Source organism: Lissotriton vulgaris, chromosome 12, assembly GCF_964263255.1.
Source record: "Lissotriton vulgaris chromosome 12, aLisVul1.2, whole genome shotgun sequence".
In the NCBI taxonomy this organism is placed as follows: Eukaryota; Metazoa; Chordata; class Amphibia; order Caudata; family Salamandridae; genus Lissotriton; species Lissotriton vulgaris.
In genome coordinates, this window is record NC_141700.1 from 370882404 (window position 1) to 370903291 (window position 20888).

Consider the following 20888-nt stretch of genomic DNA (forward strand, 5'->3'; position numbering starts at 1 on the left):
TCTTTAGCCCACTCTGCCACTCCAGTTCAGACATGGCCATATGCAAATCAGTCTGACCCTGTGCCTCATGGGAACAGTCCAGCCCGAACTGCCAAGCCATATCTTCCCTGGACCGGAAACAAGCTTCCGAGGACCAGTTTCTGGCATTCCAGCCGTCTTCAGCCCGGCTTGCTTGAATACAGTAGCAAAGTGAGCAAGGGACTCAAGTCTGAGCATACCCTGCTACACTTATGGCGGCTGAAAGCAGTACAAAAGGGGGTGGTGATGGACGGAGCGTCTGAATCAATCAAACACTCACACCCAGTCAAAAGATCTGAGTTTAATCCATCACCGTTCTTAAGCCTACTCTGCCACCCCAGTTCAGACATGGCCATATGCAAATCAGTCTGACCCTATGCCTCATGGGAACAGTCCGGCCAGAACTGCCAAGCCATGTCTTCCCTGGACCGGAAACAAGCTTCCGAGGACCAGTTTCTGGCATTCCAGCCGTCTTCAGCCCGGCTTACTTGAATCTAGAGGCAAAGTAGGCAAGGGACTCAAGTCTGAGCATACCCTGCCACACTTATGGCGGCCGAAAGCAGTACAAAAGGGGGTGGTGATGGACGGAGCATCTGAATCAATCAAACACTCACACCCAGTCAAAAGATCTGGGTTTAATCCATCACCGTTCTTTATCCCACGCTGCCACCTCAGTTCAGACATGGCCATATGCAAATCAGTCTGACCCTGTGCCTCATGGGAACAGTCCGGCCCGAACTGCCAAGCCATGTCTTCCCTGGACCGGAAACAAGCTTCCGAGGACCGGTTTCTGGCATTCCAGCTGTCTTCAGCCCGGCTTACTTGAATCTAGAGGCAAAGTAGGCAAGGGACTCAAGTCTGAGCATACCTTGCCACACTTATGGCGGCCGAAAGCAGTACAAAAGGGGGTGGTGATGGACGGAGCATCTGAATCAATCAAACACTCACACCCAGTCAAAAGATCTGGGTTTAATCCATCACCGTTCTTTATCCCACTCTGCCACCTCAGTTCAGACATGGCCATATGCAAATCAGTCTGACCCTGTGCCTCATGGGAACAGTCCGGCCGAACTGCGAAGCCATGTTTTCCCTGGACCTGAAGCAAGCTTCCGAGGACCAGTTTCTGGCATTACAGTCGTCTTCAGCCCGGCTTGCTTGAATCCAGTGGCAAAGTGAGCAAGGGACTTGCGTCTGAGCATACCCTGCCACACTTATGGCGGCCGAAAGCAGTAAAAAGTGGGTGGGGATGGACGGAGCATCTGAATCAATCAAACACTCACACCCAGTCAAACGATCTGGGTTTAATCCATCACCGTTCTTTAGCCCACTCTGCCACCCCAGTTCAGACACGGCCATATGCAAATCAGTCTGACCCTGTGCCTCATGGGAACAGTCCAGCCCGAACTGCTAATCCATGTCTTCCCTGGACCGGAAACAAGCTTCCGAGGACCGGTTTCTGGCATTCCAGCCGTCTTCAGCCCGGCTTGCTTGAATCCAGTGCAAAGTGAGCAAGGGACTCACGTCTGAGCATACCCTGCCACACTTATGGCGGCCGAAAGCAGTACAAAAGGGGGTGGTGATGGACGGAGCATCTGAATCAATCAAACACTCACACCCAGTCAAAAGATCTGGGTTTAATACATCACAGTTCTTTAGCCCACTCTGCCACCCCAGTTCAGACATGGCCATATGCAAATCAGTCTGACCCTGTGCCTCATGGGAACAGTCCAGCCCGAACTGCCAAGCCATGTCTTCCTTGGACCGGAAACAAGCTTCCGAGGACCGGTTTCCGGCATTCTAGCCGTCCTTAGCCCGGCTTGCTTGAATCCAGTGGCACCTGCCTTGTCAGACCGAGACACGAGACCCTCTGTTAGGCGTAGAAAACCAGGTTTATTAGCTGCAGCTAAGCACAGTTGTCCCAGAAGTACAGAGTAGGTTCTTAGGAGACTGCCACTTTACTCCGTGGCTCACAATCTTTTATAGCACACATATTTACAACGTATACTCCGAATACATACAAGGCTAGCCAATAGGAAAAGTTGGAAAACAAGCTATCAAGATTCCTAAATACGCCCTTCTTTCAGACCCTGTGTGTCAGCCCTCCCCACAAGTTAATCAATGCTAGTGCCTACAATCCAATTTGCAGGTGGCAGGACGTATTTGTGTGCCTCAAAGGATAGTTGTGTAACAAGAGAATACAAGGAGAGAATAGCTACGGCCAGTCGGACAAGATAAAGTAAGGAAAGAATAGGGAGAACCAAACAGTCAATGGTAGGCTTGAGACATGTATCTTATTCAAGGAAGTGCTTTTGCCTGAATTGTTGTAAATCTGTTCAGTACTTTTAGAGAAGATAGCATTTAAAAGGTGTTGTGGTCTGTGCATAAAGAGGCTACATTTGATCAATATCTGGACAGATAATTCACTTATCTTCTGTCAATTCACGAATCCCCTATGGATGTGGGCACTCAATTTAAAAACTGAAGCCACACCATTGTGCCTCATGGATTGACAAATACAGCACAGCTTGGAAAACCACAAATATGCTGCAATGTGATAAATTGGCCCTCACAGAAGAATTTGAGTTGCTGCTGGCATTACACAAAACACTGCACTGAGCATTAAGTCAGAAAAAAGGCCATAAAGGGGCAAGGTGAACCTTCCCTGACCTCCAGGCCCATTTGGGGCACCAAAGGTATCTCGGTCAAAAAAATAAATATTGCAAACATGTTTTTTATCATTGGAGTCGTGAACCTTATGCTGGAGTTGTGATCATTGGACCCTACCTGAGTATGTTAGAACTAGAGAGGGTCAATTATATGCAAATCTAGCATTGGATCTATCTTTAAACAAAAATGGGAATAAAGTATTCAGTGCAATACTGCTTCACTTGGCAATGGTCACACCACATGCAGTGGGTTGGGAGCAGTACCTGGCTGTAGTCCTGTCCTTGCTGTTAAGCACTACTCTGAACAGCGGAAGGCCTTGTTCTGCACAAATTGACTGCATGTTGCAAGTTGAACGGAAGGCCTGGCCACCTACCGTCAATCTCCACTTTGCATGGCTGAGGTCCTTGTGTAGGGGTTTGGACTCATGTGCACCGGATCTGACTGATGTTCAATCTCTGCGGCTGAAACTTGCTATGCATGGCCAGAGGCCTTGGGAAGTGGAGCAGACTGCTCGTGGCTAGTTGGGAAAAGGGAACTATTGCATGTAGTATATGATCAAAAACCACTAAAACTTCACTGAAAAACAAAGGTTAAAATGAAGTTTATGGTTTCATTTGGTTATAACAAATTGACATATATTTAATAAAACTATAGCAATTCACTTTAAAAAACATGGTTAAAGGGGAATATGCAAAGTAAAATATATCAGTTTACCATTCGAAATTTAGATTAGAGTTTCTTGAGTACAGTAGAAATGGGCTTAAAATATTAGCGAAATAATTGTCTAATATAATCGTCACAAATAAAAGATCTTATCCAGACCACCAAGTAAGGTTCTCGACATCATTGCAGTCCATCTCGCAAACCTGTTCAACAACATGTTTAGAACAGGTATCTTTCCATCTCAATGGAAGCAAACCTCCATTCTGCTGTTATTGAAAAAAACTAATCTGGACCTCGAAAACCCAGCCAGTTATCGGCCTATTTCCAGACTACCCTTCCCTGCGAAAATAGTCAAGAAAGTGTTGAATACTCAATTAAGGGCTCTAATTGCCTGGGTCCCACTCAATTTGGATTTGTTAGACTCGGCGGTCTCTAGTTTGCAGAGGTATATACTTCTGACAAATAGGGACTCACCTCCTCTAGTCCGGGCAAGGGGATCACACACTTAGATAACCCCTGCTCACCCCCTCGGTAGCTTGGCAAAGCAGATAGGCTTATCTCAGAGGCAGTGCATTAAGCATTTTACGACCACGTACAGTAATAAAGTGAAGACACTACGAATGGACACAACACAGTAGTATTATAAAAATACGGATGTTTACATAAGGCTTAGCACAAGACCAAATAACGACAAAAATATACCACAATCTTAATAAATACTTTTGGAAGGAAAAATAATAGTTCAAGCGTAGTTTCTTCTTAGCACAAAAGTCTTTAGCAACAAAAGCAACTCTTCTTCTTTAGATCACAGTTCTTGGCAACAATGTAACACACACGGGAGTCACACGACGTCAAGGCAAAGTTAATCCAAAGGTTCAGAGTCGACCGCGAGGAGCGCTACGTCGAGCCCGGAATCACACGGACCCCCAACAACACAGTACCTTAGGAAAATGAAGCGCACGATGATCAACGGCGTCGAGCAATCCAGCGTCGCGTCTTCGGTGTCGATCAGGTCTCAGTAGTCGTCGATGTCGATGATGATGTTGCAAGAGTGAGCAGCGATCACGGCGTCGAGAGGGCTCGAAGTCGATGCGATCAGCGGCGGTGCAGACACAAGGTCACTTGGAGCTGGAGCCGAACTCACTACTCACTGGCGTCGATCGGGCCCGGCGGCCGGCGTCGAGGAAGCAGGACACTGGAGCCGTTACTCACGATGTCGGGCTGGATTCGGCGTCATCCGTCGGCGTCGAGATTGCTGGATTCTTTCAGAGGTGCTGGATTCTCAGGATCCGGCACAAGCACTTTCAGCAACGGTGAAGTCCTTTAGCCCTGTGACTTCAACAGGAGGCTGGCACTCTTCCAGCCCTTGGAGATTTCCTTGGCAAAGTTCGAGAGTACACACTCAGTTCCTCTCTCCTGGTTCCTTGGCAAAAATAAAGAAGCAACTGCAGGATTCCCCCCAGCAAACAGCACTCTGGCAGAAGGGGTAGGCAAGTCCTTGGATCAGCAGGCTTCTTGTCCTTGGTTCAGGGTTCCTTGTCAGAATTGATCTAAAGTCTTGGTTCAGGGGTCCTTCTCTTATACCCCTTTTCGGCTTTGATCCCTTTGTCCATGCAGGGGAACTCCCCCTCATTCCGGGTCGGTGGTGGGTGTAGCCAGGTGGTGACACCTGGCCGGTTCACGGTGCAGGGCTCGGTTCTCAGACGCCCAGCAGGAGGTGAAGCCAGTATTGTCACTGGCAGGAGCAGAGCTATCCGTCGCTCGACAGGAGGTGGAGCCAGCATTGTATCGGGCAGGGCCGACTATCAAGAGCTACTTTTCCCATACTCTCAATGCAAATGCACCACTCACCCCACATTGACTCATTCAGAACTCTGGAGCCACCCAGCTCCTGTCATACACACACCAAACCAGCAGAAACCAGAAATAGTTAGACAAGAAAATAGTCACTTCCTAAAAGTGCTATTTTTAAACCCAGAGTCCATAAAACCATCCACCCAAACGTATGCGTTATCAAACCCCGAGTTCAGGGATACCAAACTCGACATTGCACCATGCTCCCCGAGCCAGCTAGGATCATACCATTAATAATCCCGGTGGCCCATTCCAACTAAAGGGGAGCAGGCGACCTTACGATAGTGAAGTACGAACATGGCGGTAGTTCACTATTAGGACAAGCCAACCTCGTCAGGCTTGTCCTACCTTACACTTACAATGCACCCTGCCCTCGGGCCCACCATAGGGGTGACTAATATGAAGTTAAGGGAAGGTTTGGGGGACTGGCAAGTAGGCGTACTTGCGCAGCCTGCGTGACAGTACAAGACTGCACGTAGGTCTCGCAATGACAGACCCGTAGACATACTTTTACTAGGCCGCTCGTGGGGTGGCTCAACACGTGCTGCAAGCCCATTAGCGGCATTTGTATCTACAAGCCCCGGCACTCTGCGTGCACTAGACTAGGGACTGACAGTAAACCAAATAAGCCAAACATGGAATCCAATCGATACAGTAATTTAACATAGGGAGCACTTGCACTGCGGCACTGATCAGCAGTGGCACAGTGCCCAGAGCGATATACCAGCAAAAACATCGTAAACATAGGAGGCAGACAGAAAAAATGGAGGAGAGACTCAAGCCAATGATGTCAGGTCTAACACGTGTCCCCTCCAGCTGAAATGTGGGGAGAACTACCCTTAACCTAGGGAGTCCTCATCACTAAGGCGGAAAAATCTGGACAGACCATCAGCATTGGCGTGATCTATACCAGGGTGGTGTTCCACCGTAAAGTCCATCCCCTATAGGGAAATGGACCACCTCAACAGTTTCAGATTTTCACCCCTCATCTGCATCAACCATCTAAGGGGCCTGTGGTCTGTCTGAACCCGGAAGTGAGTCCCAAACAGGTAGGGTCTTAGCTTCTTCAGCGCCCAGACCACAGCAAATGCTTCTCGCTCTATCGCACTCCACCTCTTTTCCCTGGGAAGTAACCTCCTACTGATGAAGGCTATGAGTAAGTCTCGGCCCTCTTCATTTACCTGAGCTAGAACAGCCCCCACGCCATGCTCTGAAGCGTCCATCTGGACAACAAATTCTTTAGAAAAGTCGGGTGCCTGGAGTATGGGTGCCGTACACATTGCAGTTTTCAGGGTGTCGAAGGCCGTTTGACAGGCGTCAGTCCAAATAACATTTCGCGGCTGCTTCCTGGAAATCAGCGACATCAAGGGGTGCACAATGTTACCGTAATCCTTGACGAACCTCCTGTAGTAACCTTGAGTCCTAAGAAGGCTCTCACCTGTGTTTGGGTTTTGGGCGGTGCCCAAGCCAGGATGGTATCAATCTTGGGTTGCAGGGGGGCCACCTTGCCGCTCCCTACTTGGTGCCCCAAGTACATCACGGAACCCTGCCCAATCTGGCACTTACTGGCTTTGATTGTGAGGACTGCTTTGCGCAGGGCCAACAACACTTCTGGAGGTGGCGCAAGTGTTCCTCCCAACTGGCGCTGAACACTGCGATGTCGTCCAGGTAGGCGGCACTGAAATCCTCCAGTCCAGCCAAGACCTGGTTGACCAACCTCTGGAAGGTGGCAGGGGCATTCTTCATCCCAAAGGGCATAACCCAGAACTGGTAAAGCCCATCTGGTGTGGAGAATGCGGACCTCTCCTTTGCCCCATCAGTCAAGGCGATCTGCCAGTACCCAGACGTCAGATCAAACGTACTAAGGTACCGGGCAGCTCCCAACCGATCTATGAGCTCATCAGCTCGGGGGATGGGGTGCGCGTCAGTCTTCATGACTGAATTGAGTCCTCGGTAATCCACGCAGAACCGTAGTTCGGGTGAAGCACCCGGCGCTGCAGCCTTCGGGACCAAGACCACTGGGCTGGCCCAAGGACTGCTAGAGGTCGCAACCACCCCTAAGGCAAACATCTTGGAGACCTCCTCCTTAATGTAAGCTCGGACCTTGTCAGTCACCCTGTTAGCCTTGTGCTTCACAGGAGGGCTGTCCCCGGTGTCGACGTCATGGACACACCAGTGAGTGACACCAGGAATCAAGGAGAACAGATCAGGGAATTGTCCCAACAATTGGCGACAATCTTGCTGCTGTTCAAGGGTCAGTGTGTCAGAGAGGACAGCACCATCCACTGACCCGTCTTGCTCTTTTGCGTACAGGAGGTCAGGAAGAGGCTCGCTCTCCTCTTCCATTCTGGCATCTGTAGCGAGGAGCATGCCCACTCCGGACCTTTCTAAGTGGGGCTTTAACCGGTTGACGTGCAGGACCCTCAAGGGGTTCCTGGGAGATTTCAAGTCCACCAAGTAGGTGACATCGCTCTTCTTCTCCACAACCTTAAATGGTCCAGTCCACCTGTCCTTGAGCGCACAAGGTTCCACAGGGGACATGACCCAAACTTCTTGACCAGGCTGAAGTTCAACCAGAGTGGCATTCCGGTCGTACCACCGCTTCATCTCTTCCTGGCTGGCCTCCAGATTTGCCTGAGCAAGATCTCTGAAGCGCCGAGTCTGGTTCCTAAATGCCAGCATGTAACTGTATACATCCTGGGGAGGTTTCCTGGGAGATTGCTCCCAGCCTTCTTTGACCAGACTCAAAGGTCCTCTTACCGGGTGCCCGTACAAAAGCTCAAAGGGGCTGAACCCTAGAGACTTCTGCTGCACCTCTCAGAAAGCAAACAGCAGGCATGGCAAGAGGACGTCCCATTTACGCCTCATTGGTTCTTCAAGACCCATGGTCATGCCTTTAAGGGTCCGGTTGAATCTCTCAACCAGCTAATTACCTTGAGGGTGGTAAGGAGTGGTCAACTTGTAGGTTACCCCACACTCCTTCCACAGAGACTTCATATAATTGGAAATGAAGTTGGTGCCCCGGTCTGACATCACCTCTCTGGGGAACCCCATGTGGGAGAAAACACCCATCAGCGCCCGTCCCACCACGGGGGCTGTCACTGTTCGGAGAGGGATGGCTTCCGAGTACCGAGTGACATGGTCCACCAAGACCAGGATGAACCTGTTGCCCAGGGCTGTCTTGGGGTCCAGGGGCCCTACAATGTCAATCCCCACCCAGTCAAAGGGGGTACTGACAACTGGAAAAGGTTGGAGGGGAGCCTTCTGCTTCCTTCCGCTTTTCCCACTTGCCTGGCAAGTGTTACAGGTTTTACAATGGATGTCTACATCCCTTCTCATCTGAGGCCAATAAAAATGGGTGACAAGCCTGTCATAGGTCTTGTCCTGCCCCAGAGATCCAGCTAATGGAACGTCATGAGCCAAACCCAGTAGGAAGGCTCTGAAGCACTGGGGTACCACCAGCACACGGGCTGACCCAGGCTCAGCAGCCTTAGGCTCGCTATACAGGAGGTTGTTCTCCCAGTAGACAAAATGCGATCCTGACTGATCACCTGTGGTTTGGGCTGAGGCCTGCTGCCTCATACCCACAAGAGAAGGGCACACTTTCTGTTCTGCACAAACTTCTTCCCTGGAGGGAACCACCATCCTGCTGCCAATGGGTCAGCTCAGGCAGGTCTCCCAGTTCAGCAACTTGTTACCCTGTGGGCTCCAGGGCATCCCCCTCGGGGTCTACCTCCTCCTGGACCACGGGACGGTGGGGGGCGGTTTCCCGTGCCTCCTTCCTCTTCTCTTTCCAGCTGGGTCCTGGGCCATCGTTTCAGGCTCCGGGACCCCATCAACACCCTTACTCGCTGTCATCGATCGAGTGGTCGCACACACCCACTCTGGCACACCCAACATTTTCAAATGCGATGCTCGCTCCATCTTAGCCCAAGGGGATTCTTCCAAATCATTGCCCAGGAGACAATCAACAGGCATGGCGGGCCTCACAGCAACCTGAAGAGTACCTGAAACTCCCCCCCATTCAAAGGAAACTTGAGCTACCTCACCCTCTTTCTTGGAATTGTCGGCAGCTATCACGGGGTAGAATGCGTGGGGAACCACCTGCTCTCTGGACACCAAGTGACACTTGACAGCTGTCACACTTGCTCCGGTGTCTCTGAGAGCCTCCACTCTATGGCCATTAATGGTCACCCACTGCCTATATTTATTAGTGTTACTAGGCAGCGGGGGTGGCAGGACCATTTCCATATCTCCTAGCGAGACCAGGGACATCTCTGCGGGACCCCTCCCACCATGGGCAACCATCCCCACCCCTCCCAGGGCTACACTCGCCAACTGACGGGGGTGCACGTAGTGGTGCATTTGAGTCCCTCATGGGACACTGGGGATCGTAAAAACGATGTCCTACCTGCTTACAAACATAGCAGGTCATTGGGCCCCTATGAATAAGTTTACCTGTCGGGCCCCTGTCTTCTTCACAGGGGGAGGCTGGGAACCTTTCCCTTGGTTCCCTTGGGGATTACTTTGGGGCCCTTTCGGGGACTCCTTCTGTTTACCCTTGTCGCCCCCACTCTTCTGCTGGGGACCCTGCCCACCTTTAGCTGAGTCTCCCACTGGACCCTTGTGGACCCTAGTACTGACCCAGCGTTCCGCCTCCTTAGCAAGTTTTCTAGGATCAGATATCTTGCTATCAATGAGGTGCTGGTGCAGCTCTGGAAAACAGTTATTCGACAAGTGGTCCCAAGCAAACAAATCATAAAGAGCTTCGTAACTTTCCACTTTGCTGCCCTTTACCCAACCATCCATGGCTCTGCAAAAATACGACACATACTCAACCCACGTTGTACCAGGCAACTTCTTACATTCTCTAAAAGCTTGTCTGTACTTCTCCGGGGTCAGGCCATACCTCAACATTAAAGCATCCTTCATATGAGTATACGACATCCTATCCTCCATAGGAATATCTAACACGGTATCTCTCCCCTCATTCACAAAGCGACCCCACAACCCCGCTCTCCAATCCTTCTCAGGGACCCGGTGGGCCAACAATGCTAACTCATACGCTTTAAACCATTGGCCAATATCTTCATTCTTATGATAATCTTTGATCACATCTTTGGGAAAATAAAACCTACTTTCTGCAGGCACAGATGGGATGCTGCCACCAGAGGGATTCGCTTCTAAACTCTTAGCTTGCAGCTCTATCTCCCTCAACCTTGTGTCATGCTCCAAAGCTAACTTTTCTCATTCAAACTCCATCCTTTTGATCTCCAGATCAGCTTCTCTCCTACCTCTTGCATTTTCTAACTCCAACTGCCCATTTATCTTGAGTTTGGCCATTTCCATGTTGTACCCAAAAAGCAACTAAGGGTTGGCTCTAATCAGTATGGCTGAGCCAGTATCCAAAATAACAGAAAGAGATTGCCAGTACTGATAACAAAGGGTGATTAACATGTGTTACAACAAAGCACCTGAAAAATCCATTCAAGACTGAGAGCTCGTTAAAAGCTTTTATTATTCTCTTTAATTTTTGTCAACAAAGAGCAAATAGTTTCATAAAAGTTCTTATTCAAAGAAATGAACAGCTAATACATGCTGGGGACAAAATAGAAGTTAGGAAATCATTCACCATATCAAACATGTCACAGGCATACAACAGTCAACCATTCATGGGTGGTAAGGGAACCAAGGACTAAAAAAGTGCATAGCGTACAGTATTTACAGTGAAATAACGAGCACAAAAACACGGGAGAATGAGAGAGCCAAAGTCTGCAAAGTAATTGGAAAAAGATATCACTAGGACATTATTCAAACAAAAAGTACATTCCTTTGTCAAATTCAAATGTTATTAATATTTGTTAAAATAAGAAGGTAATGTACAGGGGATAGTGATAAGCAACAGGGAAATTTTTTGATGAGCTTATCACTCGTGCAGACTACGGTGTAGCAGGGGCCTACGCGTTTCGAATCCCGCTGGTCTCGGGGGATTCTCTTCAGGGCCTTTGGTTGTCTCAAGAGGCAGATATGCAACCGTGTAATAAAAGTCACAGCATCTTAGCTGGAAGGGGTAATCTGTACCTTATTAATCAACTGGAAAGCTGTACTTGAATTAGAGTCAGAACACAGGGAAAGACGGACGTTTCACATACTATCATTAGACCTTAGTTTCGGTGTGCGCCGCCGTGGAAATATAAATAATGGCACGCGGTCAGAATCACTGGGGATCCAGTGTGGAATTGAATTGGACCAACAATTTGTTTAGGTTCTTTAGAAAGTCATAATCATTCATGCAAGGCGTGGTCCGCAAGGCGCGGCTCGCTATTTAAAAAGAATTCAAAGGACCGTCATAGCGGCGATGAACGCTGAGGGCATGTTAGAAGAAAATTAAATGAATTCGCTAAACCAGACCTTCGACCGACGGCGTTTACACGGGCGCTGCACACTGACTCATGCGCATAATGCGCATGAGTCAGTGTGCAGCGCCCGTGTAAACGCCGTCGGTCGAAGGTCTGGTTTAGCGAATTCATTTAATTTTCTTCTAACATGCCCTCAGCGTTCATCGCCGCTATGACGGTCCTTTGAATTCTTTTTAAATAGCGAGCCGCGCCTTGCGGACCACGCCTTGCATGAATGATTATGACTTTCTAAAGAACCTAAACAAATTGTTGGTCCAATTCAATTCCACACTGGATCCCCAGTGATTCTGACCGCGTGCCATTATTTATATTTCCACGGCGGCGCACACCGAAACTAAGGTCTAATGATAGTAGGTAAAACGTCCGTCTTTCCCTGTGTTCTGACTCTAATTCAAGTACAGCTTTCCCGTTGATTAATAAGGTACAGATTACCCCTTCCAGCTAAGATGCTGTGACTTTTATTACACGGTTGCATATCTGCCTCTTGAGACAACCAAAGGCCCTGAAGAGAATCCCCCGAGACCAGCGGGATTCGAAACGCGTAGGCCCCTGCCACACCGTAGTCTGCACGAGTGATAAGCTCATCAAAAAATTCCCCTGTTGCTTATCACTATCCCCTGTACATTACCTTCTTATTTTAACAAATATTAATAACATTCGAATTTGACAAAGGAATGTACTTTTTGTTTGAATAATGTCCTAGTGATATCTTTTTCCAATTACTTTGCAGACTTTGGCTCTCTCATTCTCCCGTGTTTTTGTGCTCGTTATTTCACTGTAAATACTGTGCGCTATGCACTTTTTTAGTCCTTGGTTCCCTTACCACCCATGAATGGTTGACTGTCGTATGCCTGTGACATGTTTGATATGGTGAATGATTTCCTAACTTCTATTTCGTCCCCAGCATGTATTAGCTGTTCATTTCTTTGAATAAGAACTTTTATGAAACTATTTGCTCTTTGTTGACAAAAATTAAAGAGAATAATAAAAGCTATTAACGAGCTCTCAGTCTTGAATGGATTTTTCAGGTGCTGTGTTGTAACACATGTTAATCACCCTTTGTTATCAGTACTGGCAATCTCTTTCTGTTATTTTTATTTCCATGTTGTAGGCTCGTTCCTTCGCCCTTTCTTCTCTTTCTTCGGGAGAAAGACCTTTGGAGGAAACACTGCTACCGGGATGAGACACGGGCCCATTCACTGGCGACTCCTCCTCCCCTTTCACTGGCGGTACCACCACCGGATCAGTGGGATCTCTGGCCTCCAACCAGGCCTGCAATGCTTTGAGATACCCTTGCTTATTTTTGAGGCCTGTGGTAGGAACTTTCAGCTGCTTGCAAAAGTATTTCAGCTGATTTAACGTGTAGTCGTTTATCTTTGCCCTATCAAACTCCTCCACCGCAACAGGGATAGTGCTTCCGGCATCACTCATGGCCAAAACTGGCAGTGTTCAAACAAGCTTCGGAAAAGCGGAGAACAAAAATAGAATATCCTATCCAAAAAAACAGATTGTGGCTGTGCTATGGTCTGCTTTCACTATGTAGCGTACACCAATCACTGCACATGAGTCGTAATCGCAAAGTTCAAATCCTTACCGCTGACCCACCAATGTTAGACTCGGCGGTCTCTAGTTGGAAGAGGTATACACTTCCGACAAATAGGGACTCACCTCCTCTAGTCAGGGCAAGGGGATCACACACTTAGATAACCCCTGCTCACCCCCTCGGTAGCTTGGCAAAGCAGATAGGCTTATCTCAGAGGCAGTGCGTTAAGCATTTACGACCACGTACAGTAATAAAGTGAAGACACTACAAATGGACACGACACAGTAGTAATATAGAAATACGGATGTTTATATAAGGCTTAGCACAAGACCAAATAACGACAAAAATATACCACAATCTTAATAAATACTCTTGGAAGGAAAAATAATAGTTCAAGCGTAGTTTCTTCTTAGCAAAAAAGTCTTTAGCAACAAAAGCAACTTTTCTTCTTTAGATCACAGTTCATGGCAACAATGTAACCCACACGGGAGTCACACGACGTCGAGGCAAAGTTAATCCAAAGGTTCGGCGTCGACCGCGAGGAGCGCTACGTCGAGCCCAGAGTCACACGGACCCCCATCAACACAGTACCTTAGGAAAATGAAGTGCACGATGGTCAACGGCGTCGAGCAATCCGGCGTCGCGTCTTCGGTGTCAGGCCTCAGTAGTCGTCGATGTCGATGCCGATGATGATGTTGCAAGAGTGAGCAGCGCTCACGGCGTCGAGAGGGCTCGAAGTCGATGCGATCAGCGGCGGTGCAGACACAAGGTCACTCACTACTCATTGGCGTCGCTACAGGCGTCGATCTGGCCCGGCGGCCGGCGTCGAGGAAGCGGGACACTGGAGCCGTTACTCATGATGTCGGGCTGGATTCGGCGTCGTCCGTCGGCGTCGAGATTGCTGGAATCTTTCAGAGGTGCTGGATTCTCAGGATCCGGCACAAGCACTTTCAGCAACAGTGAATTCCTTTAGCCCTGTGACTTCAACAGGAGGCTGGCACTCTTCCAGCCCTTGGAGATTTCCTTGGCAAAATTCGAGAGTACACACTCAGTTCCTCTCTCCTGGTTCCTTGGCAAAAATAAAGAAGCAACTGCAGGATTCCTCCCAGCAAACAGCACTCTGGCAGAAGGGGTAGGCAAGTCCTTGGATCAGCAGGCTTCTTGTCCTTGGTTCAGGGTTCCTTGTCAGAATTGATCTAAAGTCTTGGTTCAGGGGTCCTTCTCTTATACCCCTTTTCAGCTTTGATCCCTTTGTCCATGCAGGGGAACTCCCCCTCATTCTAGGTCGGTGGTCGGTGTAGCCAGGTGGTGACACCTGGCCGGTTCACGGTGCAGGGCTCGGTCCTGAGACGCCCAGCAGGAGGTGGAGCCAGTATTGTCACTGGCAGGAGCAAAGCTATCCATCGCTCGGCAGGAGGTGGAGCCAGCCTTGTATCGGGCAGGGCCGGCTATCAAGAGCTACTCTTCCCCTACTCTCAATGCAAATGCACCACTCACCCCACACTGACTCATTCAGAATTCTGGAGCCACCCAGCTCCTGTCATACACACACCAAACCAGTAGAAAACAGAAATAGTTAGACAAGAAAATAGTCACTTTCTAAAAGTGCTATTTTCAAACCCAGAGTCCGAAAACCATCCACCCAAACGGATGCGTTATCAAACCCCGAGTTCAGGGATACCAAACTCGACATTGCACCATGCTCCCCGAGCCAGCTAGGATCATACCATTAATAATCCCGGCGGCCCATTCTAACTAAAGGAGAGCAGGCGACCTTACGATAATGAAGTACGAACATGGCGGTAGTTCACTATTAGGACAAGCCAACCTCGTCTGGCTTGTCCTACCTTACACTTACAATGCACCCTGCCCTCGGGCCTACCATAGGGGTGACTAATATGAAGTTAAGGGAAGGTTTGGGGGACTGGCAAGTAGGCGTAATTGCGCAGCCCGCATGACAGTACAATACTGCACGTAGGTCTCGCAATGACAGACCCGTAGACATACTTTTACTAGGCCGCTCGTGTGGGTGGCAGAACACGTACTGCAAGCCCACTAGCGAGAGGAAATTGCAAAAAACACAGTTGATGGACAGAATGTAGAACAATGTCATACATTCACCCCAGTACAAAGATCTGGGCCTAAATCCATCGTTTTTTTGCACTCCACACCTCCCTGGGTTAGACACTGGCTATATGCCAATCAGCTCTGACCCTGTGCCCCATGGGAACAGTCCAGTCCGAACTACCAAGCCATGTCTTTCCAAGACCGGATTCAAGCATCCAAGGACCGGTTTCTGGCTTTCAGCCTTCATTCAGCCTGGATAGCTTGACTCCAGTGGTGTGGAGAGCCTGGGACTCACGTCTGAGTATACCCAGCACACTCGGGGTGAAAATTGCAAAAAACACAGTTGATGGACAGAATGTAGAACAATGTCATACATTCACCCCAGTACAAAGATCTCCAGCGGCATTTGTATCTACAAGCCCCAGCACTCTGCGTGCACTAGACTAGGGACTGACAGTAAACCAAATAAGCCAAACATGGAATCCAATTGATACAGTAATTTAACATAGGGAGCACTTGCACCGCGGCACTGATCAGCAGTGGCACAGTGCCCAGAGCAATATACCAGCAAAAACATCGTAAATATAGGAGACAGACAGAAAAAATGGAGGAGAGACTCAAGCCAATGATGTCAGGTCTAACAGGATTCAGATCCGAACACAGTACAGAGACTGCCTTGATCAAGGCCACTGATGAGATTAAATTCATCCTGGGTGGGGGGGTCAGCAGCCTTATTCTATTGGACCTCTCTGCAGCATTTGATACAGTGGATTATTCTACGCTGATCCACCATTTGGAAACAAAAGGTATAAAAAATCTTGCCTTGAAAATAGTTTCATCCTTCCTGTTGAACAGGGAAAACATAATCAACATTGATGCTTAGTCTTCCAGCTCATTCCGCCTGCCCTGTGGGGCTCCGCAGTGATCCTCTCTCAGCCCCACTCTTTTTGTTATATACGTCACTGATCTGGCTCCTCTGGTCAAATCCTTTGGGTTCTCCCTTACATCTTATGTAGATGATACGCAAATTGTATTATCAGCCTCCAATGATGCCAGTCACACGTGTCTTCGTATCCACGATTGCATGAAATCTATCTATGGCTGGACAAACAAACACCGCCTTAAGCTCATGCTTGAAAAACCGAGGTGATTTTACTTGGCAATAATCCCAACTTATGGACTGCTCCTTGCTGGTCAGCTGACATGCATCCCATTTTTGCTCCCACCAGGAAAGCCAAGAGTTTAGGTGTCTTGATTGACGACCGTTTACTCCTAGGCAGTCAAATCAATGCAGTGATCTCCTCTATGTGTAGTACCTTGAGAATTCTTTAAATAATATTCATCTTTCTGCCCATCTTAGTCAGGAATTCTGTTATTTCTACCCTAGTATTGTCCAAGATCGTCTACTGCAATGACCTCTACATTGGCCTACAAGCTCAATATCTGAACAAATTGCAAATTCTTCCAAATTCGGCAGCCAGACTCCAATTGGATTTGCCTAGGCACCACTATGTTTCTTCTGCTCTTAAGGAGCTTCACTGTCTTACAGAACACCCACATAACCCCCCATGTAATGCCCTTTTCACACAAAGTGCTGCGTGAAAAGGGGCCGTATTCACAAGGACCGGAAAAGCCACACAGGGTGGCTTTCTCTGTCCTTGTAAATATGAGGCAGAAAAGTGCGCCACCGATGAGTCAGTAAAAGTGACGCAAGGGACTTGTAAGTTAGCCCCTTTGAATTTTAGGATGCCTTTAGCACTTCGTAAAGCACGATGTATGCTTCCAACCGAAGCATGGCTTTCAGTCATTATAACTTACTACATGCTACACGATCCATGCGTAAAGGTGCCTCTAGGTCTATGTGCCTGGGTGTCTATTTGACTGCTGTTCTATGTGCGTGAGTGGCTGATCCAAGGAGGACTTTAATGTTGTCCACATAAAATAATGCTACAAACAACTAATCTACAGATTAGTAATTGACTTTTCTGAAAGTCTTGTATGCATCTGGCCCTTTTGGCGCAGTAATGGATGCCCATGCAGTAGAGAAGATCTAATTTCTAGAATCTAATGTATTTCTAAAGCCTTTGTTGCTTTCATAGCACATCTCTCTTGTGAGCCTGTGCAGTGATTCGTTTTTTGCTGCAAAAATATGTAATTGCTCAGCATTTTTAATTGAAAAAGTAGTTTGGATTTCAGAGGTGACCAGCTTTTTTAGTCATTTATGCATTCATCATATGCACTGCAATTGTATCAGTCCGACGTAAAATAAAATGGCACTCATACAATGAAAGATTTCAAACGCAGTAGGTTTATCCCATATGGCGTGTGATCAGCGCCTCACTAGGCCAGGGCTCGTCGTGTGTTATTGTGTCTACAGCTCAGACTGAGACGTGAGTAAACATGCTGCTTTTCTACCACCGTCAGGGTCTGTGGTTGCCTCTTGTCTTACCACAACCTCAGAAGGAATCTAAAATGTGGCCTCCTCCTTCATGTGAACCGTAACAAACTAAACAAGAAGAAAAATACATATGCGCCTGACGAAAATAGATGCAAAAGGCAGCAGCTATTGTAACCAAAAGGAGAAGCAATAGTCAAGACAAGATGAACATTTGATACGAGATACCTTGGCTCATTTCCAGCTGTGCGTGATTTGCTTACTCATTTATAAACACTGCAGGGAACACATATGCATTCTAGAATGCACTGTATTGCTGGCCCAAGCAACCTAAACAAAATATCTCAAGAAAGAGGAACACATCACATATGTCTGCTTCCTGTACATAGGAACTCACTGCACAGAAAGGCTAGAAAAATTAAAAGTTGAAATATAAAAATATATTAAAAAAATGAGACCAATCACTTTGAGTGGTGTATCTTACGTATTTTGGAGTTTTGCTCGTCATGGCCGTTGTGCTTTGCTGTTTGATGCTTTTTCCTCGGATTTATCGCATATATGTTTGCCGGAATATTTTTTCTCTGTCTCTCTTCCTATGCAACACTCCCCACTTTTCTATAGACTCTACTCGACCACTCATCATAGCTACCTTCTCCCCTCCCTCACTGTATGTCCGCACCCTTCGAAGTCTTTCCCGCTGTACATCACTATTTTCCTCACATCCCTCCACACAGCTGAAATTGGTGAGACCATACCCCAGTAGCTGTAAATCTTACGTAACTGAATCTATCTGAAGCCAGAAGACACAAAGGAAAGACTAAAACTACCCAAAGAAATTCTCAATTAGTACACGTAAACAGGATCAATATCGGACAGCACCTACCGGTGAAGCCCGTTACCTCCAAAGGGAACCGGATTCATCAGTAGTGCAGCTCAGACAATTGATTCCATTGGCTGTTGTTGTGGCAAATGGACGCCTGTGTTTATGACGTTCTTTCCTTCACAGGTGAGATAAGAAAACAAAGTGCACAAGAAACGCTGATATTCCTGTAAGACAGCGACTATCTCTGCTCACTTTGCTCTGTTTCTCGTTTAACTGAGTCTTGTTCATCTAGGAGAATGTAAATTTATGTTTGTGAATCGGTCCCTGTATTTTTTTAGTCGACAAAAGCATTGATATCATCTGTCATAGCACATTACTTTATTTGACACTACAGACTGTTCTTAGAAGAACCTTCTAACATACACCACATTTGAATTGATTTTAGAGACCCTTTTCATTTGCTGCTTATTTAATGCGTTGCTCTTAACATCTCTCTGTACTTTAAACAAAGTAACCCTTTAGCCGAGGATGCTTCATTGGAGTTAAAAGGACATTCTTAAGGAGCATTTAGTTATCCGTTGTTGGCATTCATTTTTCAGGGTTTAAAGAAAGCTGAATCATAGTACTAATATATTAATGTATTAAATAATAGGAGAGAACTTTTTAAATTACCTGACAGGTTCCTTTTCCCCACTCATACAGCTTTTCTATCATGTAGACCTTTCCATCTTTCCGTCCTCCTTAAGTATTATATCACTCATAATTTAATTCCCTAGCCTACTCAAAACTTGATTCACAAGTATCATCAAGGACTTGCATTTAAATTGATATAGTATCACTGTCTATGGAAAGATGCTAATATGTGCAGACAGTGGCTTTTCATAGGAAGCATGTTTCCAGTCTGGTTTTCCAAACTGGATGAAGACACTGAAGCTTAGGAGCATATATGTTCATTTTGCGCGGTTATAAAAGTCCATCATAATTAATGGTACACATGCAATGTTAGACTTGATAATGTACTACGGAGAAGGTCAATTTTGAGGGCTGAATCCATTTTCTACAAGCCTTATTACGAGTGCCCTGGGTTGCAGTTCGACTGCCGCAACCTAAGTGGGCTGGCTGCCAGATTACAAGTTTTTCAGTCGGACCGCCACCAGCCTACTACTACAGCGCTGACACCACCAAGATCTTGGATCTTAGCGGTGAAGCGAAGAAGAAGACATTCGGGAATGGCAGAGGTGCCGACTTAGGCACCGCCGTCAGGATTACATATTGCCTTTCACACAACCATTTCATGGGGGGAACCCCACCATGAAAAGGATTTCGTAAAGGGAAGGAAGGGGCTCAAATGGCCCCCAGGTGATATCGCCCAGCTGGATAGTTCATGGGGAACATGTTTGGCCCCCCTCTGCATGCACTGTCATGCGTGCACTGTGTGCTATGCACAACATGGTGCATGGTACACGGTGCATTGATGTGCAGAAGGCACAGCACTGTGACATTATCTGCTGCGGCCCTTCTCAATGGCCAAGTCATGCAGCTTCACTGGGACTGCCAACTACAGACCACTCAGAATACGGCAGTCTGAACACCACAGCATTTGCGGTGTTCTGGCGACCGTGGGCTTAGCGGTCTAGTGGATGGACCGCCAATGTCATAAAAAGGCCGATAGTTTAAAATCATGTCTTATGATGATCCAGGGAGTTGTGCTAGAGGAATATTTAGAACCTAAAGCAAACTGTATAGCCAGTGCTATTGTATTTAGGAATCTCGTCCACTATGTTATATGCTATTTTGCCCAATAGGGGCATCTATGAGCTGAGCGTCTATGAGCCACCTTCACATCTCCTCCTGTCAGTAAAATAGCCCACTCATTTATCCTTTTGTTGATTAGTGGTAATTTTTATTGCATGATTAATGAAAACTTTATAATATAAATAAGTAAAGAAAGGTTCCACTGTTTAAAATGCCTATCAGGTAATACAAATATTTTCAACATTAAGTTTAGGGCATGCTAAAATAACAAACCCAGTGATAATAAGTTACAAAAAACAATATAATAAATCTTTTCCTTTCATACCTTACAATATTGATGATTCCTTAAATCGTTCAACTGTTTCCTTTGTATCAGGTGCTCAAGGCAAGGATTTATTACGGTAGAAAGGAGCAACTTGTCAGCATGTTCTAATACATTCTAAGAGGATAACGTTTGAAGAAACTTCATATGGGAATGTGGCTAAATAGCTAGAGCTTTGGCTTTGGAACTGAGGGGTCTGAATATTGACACCAGAATATTGATGAGACACAATTTGGAGGACAAAATATCGATAAGAAAATATCAACCTGAAAGTTATATTTTGGCTGTGTTTTTTCCCATAGGAAAATTGAACAGCGATACCACAAAAAATGCCGAACTGAAGTAGACCAAATTTGGCAGAA